This window comes from Tachyglossus aculeatus, chromosome 18 (assembly GCF_015852505.1).
Source record: "Tachyglossus aculeatus isolate mTacAcu1 chromosome 18, mTacAcu1.pri, whole genome shotgun sequence".
In the NCBI taxonomy this organism is placed as follows: Eukaryota; Metazoa; Chordata; class Mammalia; order Monotremata; family Tachyglossidae; genus Tachyglossus; species Tachyglossus aculeatus.
The window spans coordinates 30148062-30165311 of record NC_052083.1 but is presented as its reverse complement, the minus strand read 5'-3'; the positions used below and the strand labels follow the sequence as shown (position 1 = coordinate 30165311).

Sequence of the window (17250 nt, the reverse complement as noted above, 5' to 3'; positions counted from 1 at the left end):
CAATCCTACAAGTTGAGAGGAAGAAAAGCAACTTATTATGACAATAAGGTTTTAGAAAGTGCTGCAAGAGTCAGCCCAAACAGAACTGAGTGTAATAAAGTAACTGACCTGAACCAAATTAAGTCCTAAAAATTGTTTGTTGTTTAGTAAACCTGGCAGTGATAGGATGCATTGACAAAGTGAAGAGACACAAGAAAACCAATGGAAAAATGGTAAGTGCCATAAAATGGTAACTACTTCAAGAACTGGACAGCCAAGTTGAAGAACCAAATTTTTTTAATGAAATGTTAAACAGAGGTTTTAAGACCGCTGACAGTGGGTCCACACCACCGAGGCTGAGTGAATCAGAAAGGCTCGAAAAATGCTACGAAAATCCATCAGCATTGTTGAGACCACCGTGGAACTAATAGGATGAAAAGAAAACAGAGTCCATCTGATGTAAAATGAGGTTTTTCACATGTTGTTGACAATCATTACTGATTGTTGCTACCTGTTGGCACCTAGTTGGAAAGGACAGTTTAAGAACATCTTTAATTTGTGTTCTGCTTTCATCTCAAAGGATACCCGCTATAGACATAAGGCACATTCAGACACAGTATTTTACATGCAGGCAGATGCCAAAAAACCAAGACAGAGACAGAAAAAGCCCAGAAGAGGTTTGGGAGAGGAAATAAAGAAAACAGACAAGAATTTAAGGGACTAAGTAGAGCCAGATAATGAAGTCGTTGCATTATTGGATTTGTCGTGCAGATTTCACCTAATTTGTGATCAGAGCATGACAAGTCAGAAACCTCTTGCACCAAACTTTTGGCACCGAGGAACAGAAACAAAAATCAGCAGACAACTGAAAATAAACTCCCTTCTGCCCAGTGTATCTTAGACTCTATCATCCTAATCTTACGTTTATTTAACACTTTTGATTTTGGATTGTTGCCTTTTAATTGCTCCCATGGTTAGTAACTTATTCCTGTTTTCTGTGTATCTGTTTTCCTCAGCTTAATTGGCCAGTCGTTCAGTAGCATTTAGTAAGTGCTTTTTGTGTAGAGTGCAAAGTGTATAGAGTACAGCAATGTACTAGGAGCTTGGGAAAATGAGAAAAGTAATGGTGTCTCCTGGTTTAAGATTTCTTTTCTGTCTCCTCTTGTAGACTGTAAACTCCTTGTGAGCAGGGATCATGTAGCAACATGACCTAGGGCATAGAGCACAGGCTTGGGAGTCAGAAGGTCCTGGGTTCTAATCCCGGCTCCGCCATTTGTCCGCTGTGTGACCTTGGGCAAGTCACTTCACTTCTCTGGGCCTCAGTTACCTCATCTATAAAATGGGGATTAAAAGTGTGCGACCCCTGTGGGACAGGGACTGTGTCCAACCTGATTAACCTATATCTACCCCGGCGCTTAGAACGGTGTTTGGCACATAGTAAGCGCTTAACAAGTAGTATAATTATCATTATTATTATTACACAGGAGGAAATTGGACATGGTCCCTGTCCCTCCCAATCTAAAATGAGTATCATAGTGGTGAAGCCAACATCTGGCAGGAGGGGAATGATCCAGAGATTCAGAGGTGGGCTGGGGGCAAGGAGGATTAGGATAGATTAGCCCACTGGGCTAATTACCAGAAGAGGTAATTGGCAACCTTAGAGAGGGCATTCTCAATGGATGTGAGTGGGGCAAAACCCCTCCATTTAGATTATGAGCCACTGATGGGACAGGAGCTATGTCTAAATTGTTTATTTTGTGTCTACTCTAGCACTTAGCGCAATGCCTAGCCCATAGCAGATGCCTAATAAATACCCTTATAATAAAGCAAACGATAAAGTCATTTCATGGTTGGCCTGTTTCCCAGCCCAAACAACTTGTCTCACCTCCAGCCACACCCCAAGTTAAATGCTGCTATTTATCGAGAGAAATTCCACTGACACCCCAACGAAACCCAAGAAAAGCTACTTTAGCATTTCAGTGTAGTGACAGTGGCACCTAGGAGGGTAAGGTTTATTTTCCCAAGTCGTTTCAGCTACTTTGCATGCTGACTCTTCAGCTTCAGTGCTAATCGGAGATCTTTTAAACTTCAGGGTTTATCAAAATACAATACAGCACGGTATGCTCTGATTTCCTATAGCTTCTTTCATCATAACGAGCTTTACAGGCTTTACTCACTGACCCTTGCACATTTTCATTGAATTAATAAATCCACCATTCAAACAGGAAAAATAATAAAGCTGTTTCTTATATAATGACTCTTTAAACCCACCCGATTTCCATTTTCTTCATTCGCATGGAATTATTTAGTCTCCCTATTCCATCGGAAGGTCCAGGAGACAGACAAGGCATCAGAGAACCCCAGGAGATCACTACTACAGTGTACAAAATAAAAAGGATTATTCTGAACTCATGTTTTGTTACTTTTCCCCTTTAATCGTGACCTCCAATTGTAAAGAAAAGATTCAGGAGCCTCCTCTTTCCTTGCCTCCTCTTTCCTTGCCTCCTTTTTCTTCATCTTTCAAGGGAAGGACCAGATCTACACTCTCCAGAGGATCTGCCTACTTTAAATTCTGGTGTAACCCAAACCGGGCACTCTTTTGTTCATTTTTTAAATTAGTACTATTATTATTTTTCTTACTGATAACAACAGTGATAATAATGGTGGGGTTTCTTAAGCACTTATTAGGTTCCAAAGACTGAGGCAAATACCAAACAATCAGAACAATCAATTGCATTTGTTGAGCATTTACTGGTTGTAGAGAGTACAGTAAAAAAAAATAGTGGATAGACATGTTACCTGTCTCCAAAGACTTTTCAGTCTAAAGGATCAGACATGAGCCTCTGTTCCACATAGGGCTCATAGTCAGAGAGGGAGAGAGAATAGGTATTTAATTTGTGAGGGAACTGAGGCCCAGAGAAATTAAGTGACTTGCCCAAGGTCACGCGGCAGGCCTAGTGGAAAGAGCACAGGTTATGACACTTACCTGCTGTGTGACCTTGGACAAGTCACTTAGTTCCCTCAACTGCAAAATGGAGATTCATCATCGTCATCATCAATCGTATTTATTGAGCGCTTACTGTGTGCAGAGCACTGTACTAAGCGCTTGGGAAGTACAATTTGGCAACATATAGAGACAGTCCCTACCCAACAGTGGGCTCACAGTCTAAAAACAGTCTAAAAACTCAAAACTTATTCTCCCTCCTACTTAGACTGTAAGCCCCTTATGGGACCTGATTATCCTGTATGTACAGTGCTCCGCACAAAGTAAGTGCTCAGTAAATGCCACTGATTGATTGCACTAAATGATCGGAACAATAATAATAATAATGATGGTAATTGTTAAGTGCTTACCATGTGCCAAGCACTGTTCCGAGCGCTGGGGTAGATACGAGGTAATCAGGTTGTCCCACGTGGGGCTCACAGTCTCAATCCCCCTTTTACAGATGAGGTAACTGAGGCACCAAGAAGGTAAGTGGCTTGCCCAAGGTCACACAGCAGACAAGGGGCGCAGCCGGGATTGGAAGACTGCAATAGCGTAGGTAGATACAACGCCTGCCCTCAAGGAGCTTACGATCTAGAGCTCCACCAATTGTCAGCTGTGTGACTTTGGGCAAGTCACTTCAATCAATCAATCAATCAATCGTATTTATTGAGCGCTTACTATGTGCAGTGCACTGTACTAAGCGCTTGGGAAGTACAAATTGGCAACACATAGAGACAGTCCCTACCCAACAGTGGGCTCACAGTCTAAAAGGGGGAGACAGAGAACAGAACCAAACATACCAACAAAATAAAATAAATAGGACTTCACTTCTCTGGGCCTCAGTTACCTCATCTGTAAAATGGGGATTAAGACTGTGAGCCCCCCGTGGGACAACCTGATCACCTTGTACCTCCCCAGCGCTTAGAACAGTGCTTTGCCCATAGTAAGCGCTTAATAAATGCCATCATTATTATTATTATTATTAGAGAGGGAGGCGGGCGTGCTTATCCTTACGTCAGATGGTGTTGAATTATGTACCGAGATCCTAGTTAGCATTCTTCTATTTGTTGGATTGGAGATAAGGCCAAGACCATAGTGGGAGTTAAACAGTAGCCCTTTTGATACACTGGAAAGAGCCCTGCTGGGGAAATCAGGAGATCAGGAAATCTGATTTCCAGAGCCCGCTAAACCATCAGCGGGGAAGGATTCTGACTGAAGGAACCACTTAACAGGTTCCACGAGGTGGACGGGCTCCGAAGGAATCACGTACAAATCGGTGGCTACCGTGGGCGGCAAAGCAGGAGGCCGTTGCCAAGGCAACCGCCCAGCGGGTCATGGTACTGCAGCATCCCCACTGGCACTGCGTTACAGTCCCTTCGCCATAAGTGGGTCTCGCTTATAAGGAACTTTTGCGTGCTCTTCTCAGTGTGTTGCACTCTTTGCCCCAACAGACGTATGACGGGCAGGGAAGAATGAACGTGAGGTGGACTGTCACTAGAGTCAGTTCGGCTGTTCAGGGTCTCGGTCCCAAAAAGGCCTGACTGTCGTTGCCGACACCAAAATCATTTACACTTCACTCCCCCTTTTCGACTGTGAGCCCACTGTTGGGTAGGGACCGTCTCTATATGTTGCCAGCTTGGACTTCCCAAGCGTTTAGTACAGTGCTCTGCACACAGCAAGCGCTCAATAAATACGATTGATGATGATGGTGATGATGATTTACACGGTCAGTGAGACCCGCTCAGTTTTGCTCTTTCCAAGCGACTCTTGGACTCTGTCTTCCGCGGACACATCTTAAGCCTTTTTACGTCTCTTCTGCTGAACCGATCAATCAATCGATCGTATTTATTGAGCGCTTACACAGTGCAGAGCACTGTACTAAGCGCTTGGGAAGTACAAGTTGGCGACGTATAGAGACAGTCCCTACCCAACAGTGGGCTCACAGTCTAAAAGGGGGAGACAGAGAACAAAACCAAACGTACTAACAAAATAAAATAAATAGAATAGATATGTACAAGTAAAATAAATAAATAAAGAGTAATAAATATATTATACATAATAATACATAGTAGTATAGTAATATATATAATGTATAGTAATATAGTTTATAGTAATAACAAATGCCATCATTATCCCAGCGCTTAGAAGAGTGCTTGGCACACACCACAGAGCAGGGGCTTTGGAGTCAGAGGTCATGGGTTCAAGTCTCGGCTCCGCCGCTTGTCAGCTGTGGGACTTTGGGCAAGTCACTTCACTTCTCCGTGATGATGATTTACACAGTCAGTGAGACCCGCTCAGTTTTGCTCTTTCCAAGCGACTCTTGGACTCTGTCTTCCGCGGACACATCTTAAGCCTTTTTACGTCTCTTCTGCTGAATCAATCAATCAATCGATCGTATTTATTGAGCGCCTACTGTGTGCAGAGCACTGTACTAAGCGCTTGGGAAGTCCAAGTTGGCAACATATAGAGACAGTCCCTACCAAACAGTGGGCTCACAGTCAAAAAGGGGGAGACAGAGAACAAAACCAAACATGCTAACAAAATAAAATAAATAGAATAGAAATGTACAAGTAAAATAAATAAATAGAGTAATAAATATGTACAAACATATATACAGGGAGGGAGCCTTGTGGCCTTCTGGAAGCACGAGAGGACCTTGGTCGAGTCACTTCACTTCTGTAGGCCTCAGTTTCCTCATCTGGGGACTCAATACCTGGTCTCAGTACCTGTTCATGAGAAGCAGCGTGGCTCAGTGGAAAGAGCCCGGGCTTTGGAGTTCAGAGGTCGTGGGTTCAAATCCCATGTCAGCTGTGTGACTTTGGGCAAGTCACTTCACTTCTCTGGGTCTCAGTTCCCTCATCTGTAAAATGGGGATTAAAACTGTGAGCCCCCTGTGGGACAACCTGATCACCTTGTAATTGTAACCTCCCCAGTGCCTAGAACAGTGCTGCGTGCATAGTAAGCGCTTAACAAATACCATCATTATTATTATTATCATTATTATGATGATTATTCTCCCTCCTACTTAGACTGCCAGCCCCATGAGGACAGGGTCTGTGTCTAACCTGACTGTCTTCTGTCTACCCCAACACTTCCTACCGCGGTTTGCATGTAGCGCTTAACAAATACCCCTCATTATTAGGTACCTGCAGGGCCCCTTGCTTGATCCAGGTCATTTGTTTTATTTTTGATCTGTAGACACCCTGAGTTTTCTGAAATCTCACATATTACGCATTTCATTTACAAATGTAGTATGTCCTGCCAAATTTTCTCAGAAATAAATGTCAGCGCGATTATTTGACGATAGTGACCGATTCCATCAAATAATTGCGTGTGTGTCACCAGACACACATAATATGAGGCCACTTTCTCTCCGTAAGGAAAAATACGCATGCAGGGTATGTGTTGGCAAGAGTTTGTAGATAGCTTTGAGAGAAGCAAGGGCACTGATTGGTTCGACTTTTGTCATCAAGCTGTATTTTGATGAAATATCAAGCTGTATACCTCTCTGAAATTCCATTAGAGCAAGCTTTCTATTCTCTCACCTCTTCCAGGTGTGGAGTAGAGTGGCCAGTCGTTGATTCAAGAGCTCTCCTTGCCAGTTAAAGGCCAGGATCATTTCTGGCAGTATAATGATGTGTCTCCTGTCCGTTGCACCAAAATTGAAATCTAAAGTAGTCTCGGTGCGGCTCTTCCTCCAACCAAGAAAGCGTTGTCGGGTCTTTCACATCTGGGCTTTCAGTGACCCGTGCCAAGAACTCAAGTGGAGAACTACAACTGTCTCAAGTGGCTTTTCTTGACTTCAACCTCCACCCGGAGCTCTTGCAAAAGAGACGGTACGGCAGATTTTGATGCAGTGTCCTTCATGCTTTGGAAAAACACGTGGAGCATTGATCAGCGTGGCTTAGTGGGAAGAGCACGGGCTTGCGAGTCAGAGGACGTGGGTTCTAATCCCTGCTGTGCGACTTTTGCCCGCTGTGTGACTTTAGGCAAGCCGCTTAACTTCTCTGTGCCCCCAGTTACCTCATCTGGAAAATGGGGCTGAAAACTGGGGGACAACCTTGATTACCCTGTATCCCCGCCCCAGCGCTTAGAACAGTGCTTGGTACATAGCGAGCACTTACCAAATACCAACATTATTATTATGATCCCATTCATCCCCCACAAATGCAGATGCCTCATACCGCTAACCACCGGTCTCCTTGGCAACATGACCAGGAGCTAGCTTAAAATCAGTAGCTGGCACAGAGTCAGGCAGCAGAAATCCGGATACCCCTAGGGCAAGACTGCCATGCATCTGATAGAGAAGCAGCGTGGCTCAGTGGAAAGAGCACGGGCTTTGGAGTCCGAGGTCATGGGTTCGAATCCCGGCTCCGCCACATGTCTGCTGTGTGACCTTGGGCAAGTCACTTCACTTCTCTGAGCCTCAGTTACCTTATCTGTAAAATGGGGATTAAGACTGTGAACCCCACATGGGACAACCTGATCACTTTGTATCCCCCCCCAGCGCTGAGAACAGTGCTTTGCACATAGTGAGCGCTTAACAAATGCCAACATTATTTTATTAGACTATGAGCCCACTGTTGGGTAGGGACTGTCTCTATATGTTGCCAATTTGTACTTCCCAAGCGCTTAGTACAGTGCTCTGCACATAGTAAGTGCTCAATAAATACGATTGATGATGATGATGATCTGATTTCCCATCTATCACAGGAGATGGGAATCGCACACCGACTCAGCTCAAGTTTTGACAAAAGGAGATGCACAAGGGAAGCCAGGACACCTTAATCAAGACCACTGTGGTGCCAACTTGTACTTCCCAAGCGCTTAGTACAGTGCTCTGCACACAGTAAGTGCTCAATAAATACGATTGATTGATTGATGGGTGATCTGCAGGTCCTTCAGCCTCTACACGCCCATTCATTATGTTTTGTAGCGGTCCTTCTGATTTGAAGCTGAGGCTGCTGACGGTAAAGTCCTATCCATGTGTTGGCCCTGCTGAGAGCTCACCTCCTCCAGGAGGCCTTCCCAGACTGAGCCCCTTCCCTCGTCCCCCTCTCCATCCCCCCATCTTACCTCCCTCCCTTCCCCACAGCACCTGTATATATGTATATATGTTTGTACATATTTTTTTTACTCTATTTATTTATTTTATTTTGTTAGTATGTTTGGTTTTGTTCTCTGTCTCCCCCTTTTAGACTGTGAGCCCACTGTTGGGTAGGGACTGTCTCTATATGTTGCCAATTTGTCCTTCCCAAGCGCTTAGTACAGTGCTCTGCACATAGTAAGCGCTCAATAAATACGATTGATGATGATGATGATGTGCGTGACTGAGGCCGAGAAGATCGATACGGGATCGACACGCTCCGATTCTAGATCCTGGTGGAGCTAGTGGTTTTGTCCCACGTCGGGTCTCTGCTTCCAAACTTGCCTTCTTTCTGGTTTTCATGAAATCGTTGCTCTAGGAAAGCAACGCCGCTCCTGATTTCCACCATCCCGGCTTGTCCGGGTGCTGTAGATTTGAGATAAAGAGCCTATTCTTCAGTGACTTTCCGCATTCATTTTAGGTTCGGCAATTCAGTCACCATAATAATTACGGTGCTGAGCCCGGGGTAGATACCATCAGGTCGGACCCGGCCCCTGCCCCACAAGGGGCTCGCAGTCTAAGGTGGAGGAAGAGCAGATATTCGAGCCCCATTTGACAGATGTGGCAGTCAAAGCACAGAGACGGTAAGTGACTTCACCAAGGCCACGCGAGCCAGTAAATGGCAGAGTAAGATTAGAACCCAGGTCCTCTGACTCCCAAGCCTGTGATCCTTCCACTAGGTCACGCAGCTTGCAACCTTTTAGGAGAAGCAGCGGGGCTCAGTGGAAAGAGCCCGGGCTTTGGAGTTGGAGGTCATGGGTTCAAATCCTAGCTCCACCACTTGTCAGCTGTGTGACTGTGGGCCAGTCACTTCACTTCTCTGAGCCTCAGTTACCTCATCTGTAAAGGTGGGACAACCTGATCACCTTGTAACCTCCCCAGCGCTTAGAAAAGTGCTTTGCACATAGTAAGCACTTAATAAATGCCATTATTATAATTATTATTAGAACCCAGGTCCTCTGACTCCCAAGCCTGTGATCCTTCCACTAGGTCACGCAGCTTGCAACCTTTTAGGAGAAGCAGCGGGGCTCAGTGGAAAGAGCCCGGGCTTTGGAGTTGGAGGTCATGGGTTCAAATCCTAGCTCCACCACTTGTCAGCTGTGTGACTGTGGGCCAGTCACTTCACTTCTCTGAGCCTCAGTTACCTCATCTGTAAAGGTGGGACAACCTGATCACCTTGTAACCTCCCCAGCGCTTAGAAAAGTGCTTTGCACATAGTAAGCACTTAATAAATGCCATTATTATAATTATTATTAGAACCCAGGTCCTCTGACTCCCAAGCCTGTGATCCTTCCACTAGGTCACGCAGCTTGCAACCTCTTAGGAGAAGCAGCGGGGCTCAGTGGAAAGAGCCCGGGCTTTGGAGTCGGAGGTCATGGGTTCAAATCCTAGCTCCACCACTTGTCAGCTGTGTGACTGTGGGCAGGTCACTTCACTTCTCTGGGCCTCAGTTACCTCATCTGTAAAGGTGGGACAACCTGATCACCTTGTAACCTCCCCAGCGCTTAGAACAGTGCTTTGCACGTAGTGAGTGCTTAATAAATGCCATCATTATTATTATTATTAGAACGCAGGTCCTCTGACTCCCAAGCCTGTGATCCTTCCACTAGGTCACGCAGCTCGCAACCTTTTAGGAGAAGCAGCGGGGCTCAGTGGAAAGAGCATGGGCTTTGGAGTCGGAGGTCATGGGTTCAAATCCTAGCTCCACCACTTGTCAGCTGTGTGACTGTGGGCAGGTCACTTCACTTCTCTGGGCCCCAGTTACCTCATCTGTAAAGGTGGGACAACCTGATCACCTTGTAACCTCCCCAGCGCTTAGAACAGTGCTTTGCACATAGTAAGCACTTAATAAATGCTATTATTATTATTATTATTATTATTATTATTATTATTATTATTATTAGAACCCAGGTCCTCTGACTCCCAAGCCTGTGATCCTTCCACTAGGTCATGCAGCTTGCAACCTTTTAGGAGAAGCAGCGGGGCTCAGTGGAAAGAGCCCGGGCTTTGGAGTCGGAGGTCATGGGTTCAAATCCTAGCTCCACCACTTGTCAGCTGTGTGACTGTGGGCCAGTCACTTCACTTCTCTGAGCCACAGTTACCTCATCTGTAAAGGTGGGACAACCTGATCACCTTGTAACCTCCCCAGCGCTTAGAACAGTGCTTTGCACATAGTGAGCGCTTAATAAATGCCATCATTATTATTGTTATTTTAGGTATATGTCCCTTTGCATAATACATAATGGGAGAAATTGCTTTCTGCAATTATGGAAAGCAGTGACCTGACCTGGCTGAGAAGCAGCGTTGCCTTGTGGATAGAGCATGGCTACCTGGGAGTCAGAAGGACCTGGGTTCTAATCCTGTCACAGCCACTTGTCTGCTGTGTTACCTTGGATAAGTCACTTAACTTCCCTTTGCCTCAGTTCCTTCATCTGTAAAATGGGGATTACGACTGTGAGCCCTATATGGGGTGGGGACCGTGTCCAACCCAATTATCTTGTATCTACTCCAGTCCTTAGAATAGTGCTTGGCACATAGTAAGTATGTAACAAATACCACAATTATTATTATTATTGTTCCCCAATCATTATTATTGTTGTTGTTGTTGATTAAGGAGGCCTGACTTTCCTTGCACATTTCATTTGTCCAACTGGGGGTTGAATCTGTGCAAATGATCTCCTGTGATGGATGGAAAATTGGATGCTGTGACAGTCTTGCCCTAGGGGAATCTCGGGAAGTGGTCCACTGCCATTCAGAAAATGGTGGACATAAAATTGATGGACAGAGTTGACCCACTAAATCCTAATGGTTAGCATTTTAATGTATTTTTCTCTTTTTTGTTCTCCTGATTTAAAATAGTTAAGATATTCCCCTCAGACTTTGTGATTTTTCATGATGAAAAACCAATTTGATCCCGCTTTTTGTATAGATTTTCTGGGGCCAGCAATCTGTATAGCTGGTTAACCACTTTTCCAACTTGAGCAGAATTTGGAAAAAAGAAGAGGATTAATGTAATTTCTGCTTTTGAAAGACTTTCAGCATGACACAATCTGTTCCAGCAAAATTGGACTGTTCCCTGTCTTTTTCCTCTAATTTTTTTTTATCGCAACCAAGACATAAGGTTCATTATTATTTGTTTATGCTGGCAGACGCTCAAATCTGAAAAAATCTTCCCTGAGCAGTTGGTCAAAGAATTTGGGTTTCAAAACAAACTTTTTGTCATTGTATTATTAATTTTAAACCGGACCCTAGAAAAGGAACTGTGAGTGGTATTTTAATTTAATCTAGCAATAGTATTTACAGAGCCCTTACTATGCACAGAGCACTGTGCTGTGTGCTTGGGAGAATTCAACAGAGTTAGTAGATGAGATCCCTGACCTCCAGGAGCTTACAATTCAGGAGGTGAGGGCAGACACTAAAATAAATGACAGATTTGTGGAAGAAGTGCTTAAAGGTAGAGCGTGTACATCGATATGTACAAAAATGGAGTAGGACTGTTAAATGCTGAGTTGGTCCAAAAGCGCTGAATTGGTATTTGAAAGGATTTGACTCGGGGAGAATAAAATATAATCGGCAGAACTCTCCTGGATGAAGTGGGATTTCAGAAGTGCTTTGCAGATCGAGATCTTTACATTCATTTTTAAAAGTCAGACCTTCTGAAGCCCCTCACTTTCCCTTCTTGGTCTTTTTTTATTCAGGGTGACCTACTAGAAAGAGAATGAGAATGAGGGGACCCAGCTCCTCATCCCAGCTCTACCAACAGCCTGATGTTTGACTTTGGACTCTTAAGGTCTCTCTCTCTCTTTCTGTATATATATATTTATCTTTACATATAGATATATGCATGTGTGTGTGTGAGTGTGTATGGTTTTGACACCTCAACCATCGGCCTGGTTTCTCTGCAAGTCATCGGCTCTACTGTCTTCCCTCCCCCCTCAGTGATGGTTTTGTGGTATTAGTGGTTTATGGACTTATGGACTTTTGGTTTTCTTACCTGGAAAATGGGGAGAGATACCTGCTTTCTCTCTCTCTTAGACTGTGAGTCTCTTGTGGGACCAGGGCTGTACCCAATCTGATTATCCTCTGTCTGCCCCAGGGCTCGGGCACGGAGTAGGCACTGAACGAAGCAGATCATCTTTAAGATGGCACTCTGCACTGCAGTTTACCATTAGGATGATTGTCTGGGGTTCTTCTCTCTGTTAAAGTTCAGTCAGGTAACCATGCCATGCTGAGAGAATGGTCATAGCTACTCACTCCTCATTCCATCGGTTATTTTTGGTCTGGAGCAGAGCCAGACCAAAGACCTGTCAACGGCGGGTCATTCTCTGGACTTAAAATGTGATTTTTTATTAAGCCCCACCACTAACTGAGTGGGTTTTCTTTGAGTCGACTCAACAAGATTTTCTACCCCAGTTTGCCTTGAAATATCTACCACAGAGAAGAAATTAATGGCTCCATTAGAGTGAAATCTCTTTTGGGGGCAAGGGTTGTGTCTTTGGTCTCAGGTTTCTATCGTACTGTCTGAGTTACCAACTTGTACTTCCCAAGCGCTTAGTACGGTGCTCTGCACACAGTAAGCGCTCAATAAATACGATTGATGGTGATGATGATGAAGTACTTAGTACAGTGCTTTGGCCAGAGCAAGGGCTTAATAAATGCCACCGCTTGGTTATTTCAGTTTGGTCAAAATCTTAGTATAACTGTAGTTTGTCAAATGGCTGTATGCAGAGGAACTTGAAGAGGTGGTTGAGGTGTCAAAACCATATATGTGTAACTAATCTCTCTCTCTTTCTATATATATATATTTATCTTTACATATAGATATAGGCGTGTGTGTGTGTGAGTGTGTATGGTTTTGACACCTCAACCATCGGCCTGGTTTCTCCGCAAGTCATCAGCTCTACTATCTTCCCTCCCCCCTCAATGATGGGCTTGTGGTTTATGGACTTATCAGGCAGGCTCATCTTAGTTTCACGTCAGAAAGTAGAACTACTGATGTCCACCCACAACTACCCCTATCTTTTCGGTTTTTCGGTGCCTCGGAAGTGAACCCTTAGAAAAGCCGTTCTCTAATCGTAGCAGCGGGAAGGCGAGGAGCCGTACGTCTGCCCCACCGGGGCCGTGTGGTCGCGAAAGAAGCTTTGTGGTGGCCACGGTTCCTTCGACTGCTGATGAATGAAACCAGAGAACCCAATCACGCTAGCCTGCCATAATGTAAACCACTTCACTGCTGCTGCAGTTCGTCAATCAATCAGTGGTATTTATCGAGCTCTTACCATGTGCAGAGCACTGTACTAAACTCTCAGGAAAGTACCGTAACAATAGTCGGTAGGCACTATCCCTGCCCACAAGGATGTTATAGCGTGTAGAGCAAAGGTGCCGACTTTTCATTTTGAGCATGGAGGCAAATTTCGGGTCGGGGGGAGAGAGCGGTCGAACTGACAGGACTTTGAAGGTGATGCTCTGAAGAAAGGGGGAAGGAAGGGTGGAAAAGAAGAGGGGGGCGTGGAGATAAAGAAACAAAGAGATAAAGAAATTGGAAGCCCAATTCTCCTCAAAAGTGTGCTCCTGAAAAATCTATGCAGGCTGGACAGAAAAGTCACCATAGGGGGGAACGTGAATTTAAATGGATCCTAGATGGCTCCAGTTGAATGGTGAACCATTAAAGTCTTTGTAAGGGTGAAAGGGACCGCTCACCTGACCAGCCCTTCAGCAGTAGTCCCTAAACATTCAGGTGTGTGTCATTTTAGTTTCTTTACTAGGGCTTCTAAACTTCTCACCTTAAATGAGATTTCCAGGCACTCTGTATCTAACCCTCTAGGAAAGGTTCGAAGCTTCTAAAACAAGCAGGTTTAGAAGAGGTAAGAGCTTAGGCCTGAGAGTCCGAGGATACGGTTCCAGTTCCAGGCCTGCCACTTGTCCACTGTGTGACCTTGGGGAAGTCACTTTACTTCTTTGTGCCTCAGTTTCCTCATCTGTAAAATAGGCGATTCAATATCTGTTCCCACTCCTACTTAGACTGTGAGCCCAGTGAGGGGCAGGGACTGTGTCTGACCTGATTATCTTGTAGCTACCCCAACGCTCAGTATAGGGCTTGGCGCATAGGAAGCATTTAACAATCATCATTATTATTACTAGTATTATTATTGTTGTGTTTGCCCACTGTTGGGTAGGGACTGTCTCTGTATGTTGCCAACTTGTGCTTCCCAAGCGCTTAGTACAGTGCTCTGCACACAGTAAGCGCTCAATAAATACGATTGATTGATTGATTGTGTTTATGCCTATTTAAAAGATGTACAAACTCTCACCAAATGGGGCCACTGAAAAAAATGACCCAATAGTTTTTTTCTACATTTATATCTTTTCCAAGCTGAGATCTGCGTCTCAAGAATTTCAGCTTCAGGTAGTAGCTTTCCAGAACATCAGAGGGAATTTAAAAATGAATGATCTCTTCAACAGCAACCTCAGCGTTTTTAGCAGCCCATTTTCTAGTGTGAATTGGAGTACTGGGACCCAGGGCCTTTCCAATAGGCCACACTGTTTCTTTGAATGCTTTGCATTTCTCTACAGCCTTTATTAAATTATGGTGTATGGTGTTTGTTAATAATAATAATAATAATGACATTTATTAAGCGCTTACTATGTGCAAAGCACTGTTCTAAGCGCTGGGGGGGATACAAGGTGATCAGGTTGTCCCACGTGGGGCTCACAGTCAATCCCCATTTTACAGATGAGGGAACTGAGGCTCAGAGAAGTGAAGTGACTTGCCCAAGGTCACACAGCAGACATGTGGCGGAGCTGGGATTCGAACCCACGACCTCTTACTGAGAGCCAAGCATTGTACTAAGCACTGGGGTAGTTACAAGATAATCAAGTTGGACACAGTCCCTACCCCACATGAGGCTCCCAGTCTGAGGAGGAGAGAGAACAGGCGTTGATTGCCCATTTTTCAGATGAGGAAAGTGACACACAAAGCAGTAAAATGACTTGTCCAAGGTCACACATGGTGGAGCTAGGATTAGAACCCAGGTCCTCTGACACCAGGCCCGTGTTCTTTCCACTAGGCCACACTGCTTCCCTTTTTTCTGAAAAGATTATTCAAATGTATGTAGAAAGAACGGAAAAAAAAGACAGCTCTCAGCTGAAGAATCCCGCACATTTTTCCAATCTGTCATTGCTCAATTCTAATTTTTCCATTGAGTGGCAAGACAAAATATTATTGTGCAGGTTTGCTGTGCTGGAGTAGAGTATTCTTGATTAAGACTGCATTCTTACCACACCGCAGTCTATGCAGGTGTAGTTTTCTGAGACTAAGAGAGTTTTTGAGTGTCTAACTATGAAAAAACCTAATCCTTATTTGAGAAACTAGCTCCACTGTTGGAAATAATTGGATTGAACCAAGCAGATATTTGGCATTACTTGCAGTTCAGTTATTGTTTTGCTTCTCTACTTGGACCTGCAATTATGGTTTCTTTGGCGGTGCCCTTATTTTGAACTCTGAAAATAATAAAAACACTCCCACATAGGGCTGTACTAACATATGGCTTCCTTCATGGTAGTACAAACAAGGCACCCACTCATCCTAAACAAATTTAAGAACACTGACATGAACAAATGATACATTGAGGCTTAATGTTCCCGGTATCACCCGGTGGGAAATGCAATTCGATGGCGGATTTCTACGTTCGTTAAAGATGACTTTCCGGGTTATTCCGGGTTATTTCACGGAAAGTGAAAGAATTGAAGTGGAAACACGACAGCTGACAACAGTATGCGAAGATGATAATTGAAGGTTTTGGGGAGCTGACTAGATCGCAAGATCCTTGAGGGGAGCAATGGTGTCTACCGAGTTACTGTATTATACTCTCCCAAGCACCTAGTGCAGCGCTCTGCACACAGTAAGCACTCAGTAAGCACTCAGTAAATACCGTTAATTGATTGACTGATCGAACGTTATGCAATTATAAGTACTGGCTTGGGGATATCGTGAAGTAAAGTCATCCACTGAATATATCTTAAAATCCCTCCACCAAGATGTCTTAGAAACTCCCTATTTTAGTGTCGCCTTACTAGCTTAGCTTTCAAACCTTTTTGTAAAACTAAAGGTAACAAGAATATATATAATTTTAGGACACACTGATCGGAAATCTGAAACTTTCATATTGTTCTACTCCAGGCAGAGGCATTTCTTTCTTTTTTATTTCAAATTTTTTAGAGGCTGCTTCCCTAATGCCTACTTTCTTCAAACAGGCTTATCGGTGTCCCAGACATTTGCCAAAATGTTAGAGCTAATCCCTCCCCCAGACCCTGGCATCAGCACCTCCACCTAACAAATACCATTAGAATCATGATAATTAATAATAATAACGGTATTTATCACACGCTTTCTATGTACCAGGCACTGTACTAAGTGCTGGGATGGATACAAGCAAATTGGGTTGGGCGCCGTTCCTGTCTCAAATAGGGCTCACAGTCTCAATCCTCATTTTACAGATGAGGTAACTGAGGCCCAGAGAAGTGAAGTGCTTTGCCGAAGGTCACACGGCAGGCAAATGGCGGAGGCAGGATTAGAACTCATGACCTCATTATTATTAAGGCAATGACGTGGTTGTTTTTCAGAGCAAAAGGGATCTGAATGCCTGACTAGGAATCAGTAGAAACACCTAGTGGAAAGAGCCTGGGAGTTAGAGACCCGGAGTTCTAATCCCAGCTCTGCCTGCTATTTGATTTTGGGCAAGTGACTTATCTTTTCGTGGCCTCAATTTCCTCATTTTTTAAAAAAAATGGTATTTGTTAAGTGCTGTACTAAGCTCCAGAATTGATTGACTGATCGAACGTTATGCAGTTATAAGTACTGGCTTGGGGATAACATGAAGTAAAGTCATTTACTGAATATATCTTAAAATCCCTCCACCAAGATGTCTTAGAAACTCCCTATTTTAGCGTTGCCTTACTAGCTTAGCTTTCAAACCTTTTTGTAAAAATAAAGGTAGCAAGAATATAGATGATTTTAGGACACACTGATCGGAAATCTGAAACTTCCATATTGTTCTGCTGCAGGCAGAGGCGTTTCTGAAGCTCCAGAATAGCAGCATGGCTCAGTGGAAAGAGCACGGGCTTTGGAGTCAGAGGTCATGGG

At 44.2% G+C, this 17250-nt stretch overlaps 1 long non-coding RNA gene across 1 annotated transcript; it reads right to left on the bottom strand.

The window, feature by feature from the left end:
- Window positions 1-310: 310 nt before the first annotated feature.
- LOC119939950 lies at window positions 311-4155 on the bottom strand. Its single transcript, XR_005454862.1, has 3 exons — window positions 3980-4155; window positions 2251-2353; window positions 311-403 (listed from the first exon to the last, which is right to left on the bottom strand). It is a non-coding gene; the product is annotated as an uncharacterized LOC119939950 (long non-coding RNA).
- Window positions 4156-17250: the final 13095 nt, after the last annotated feature.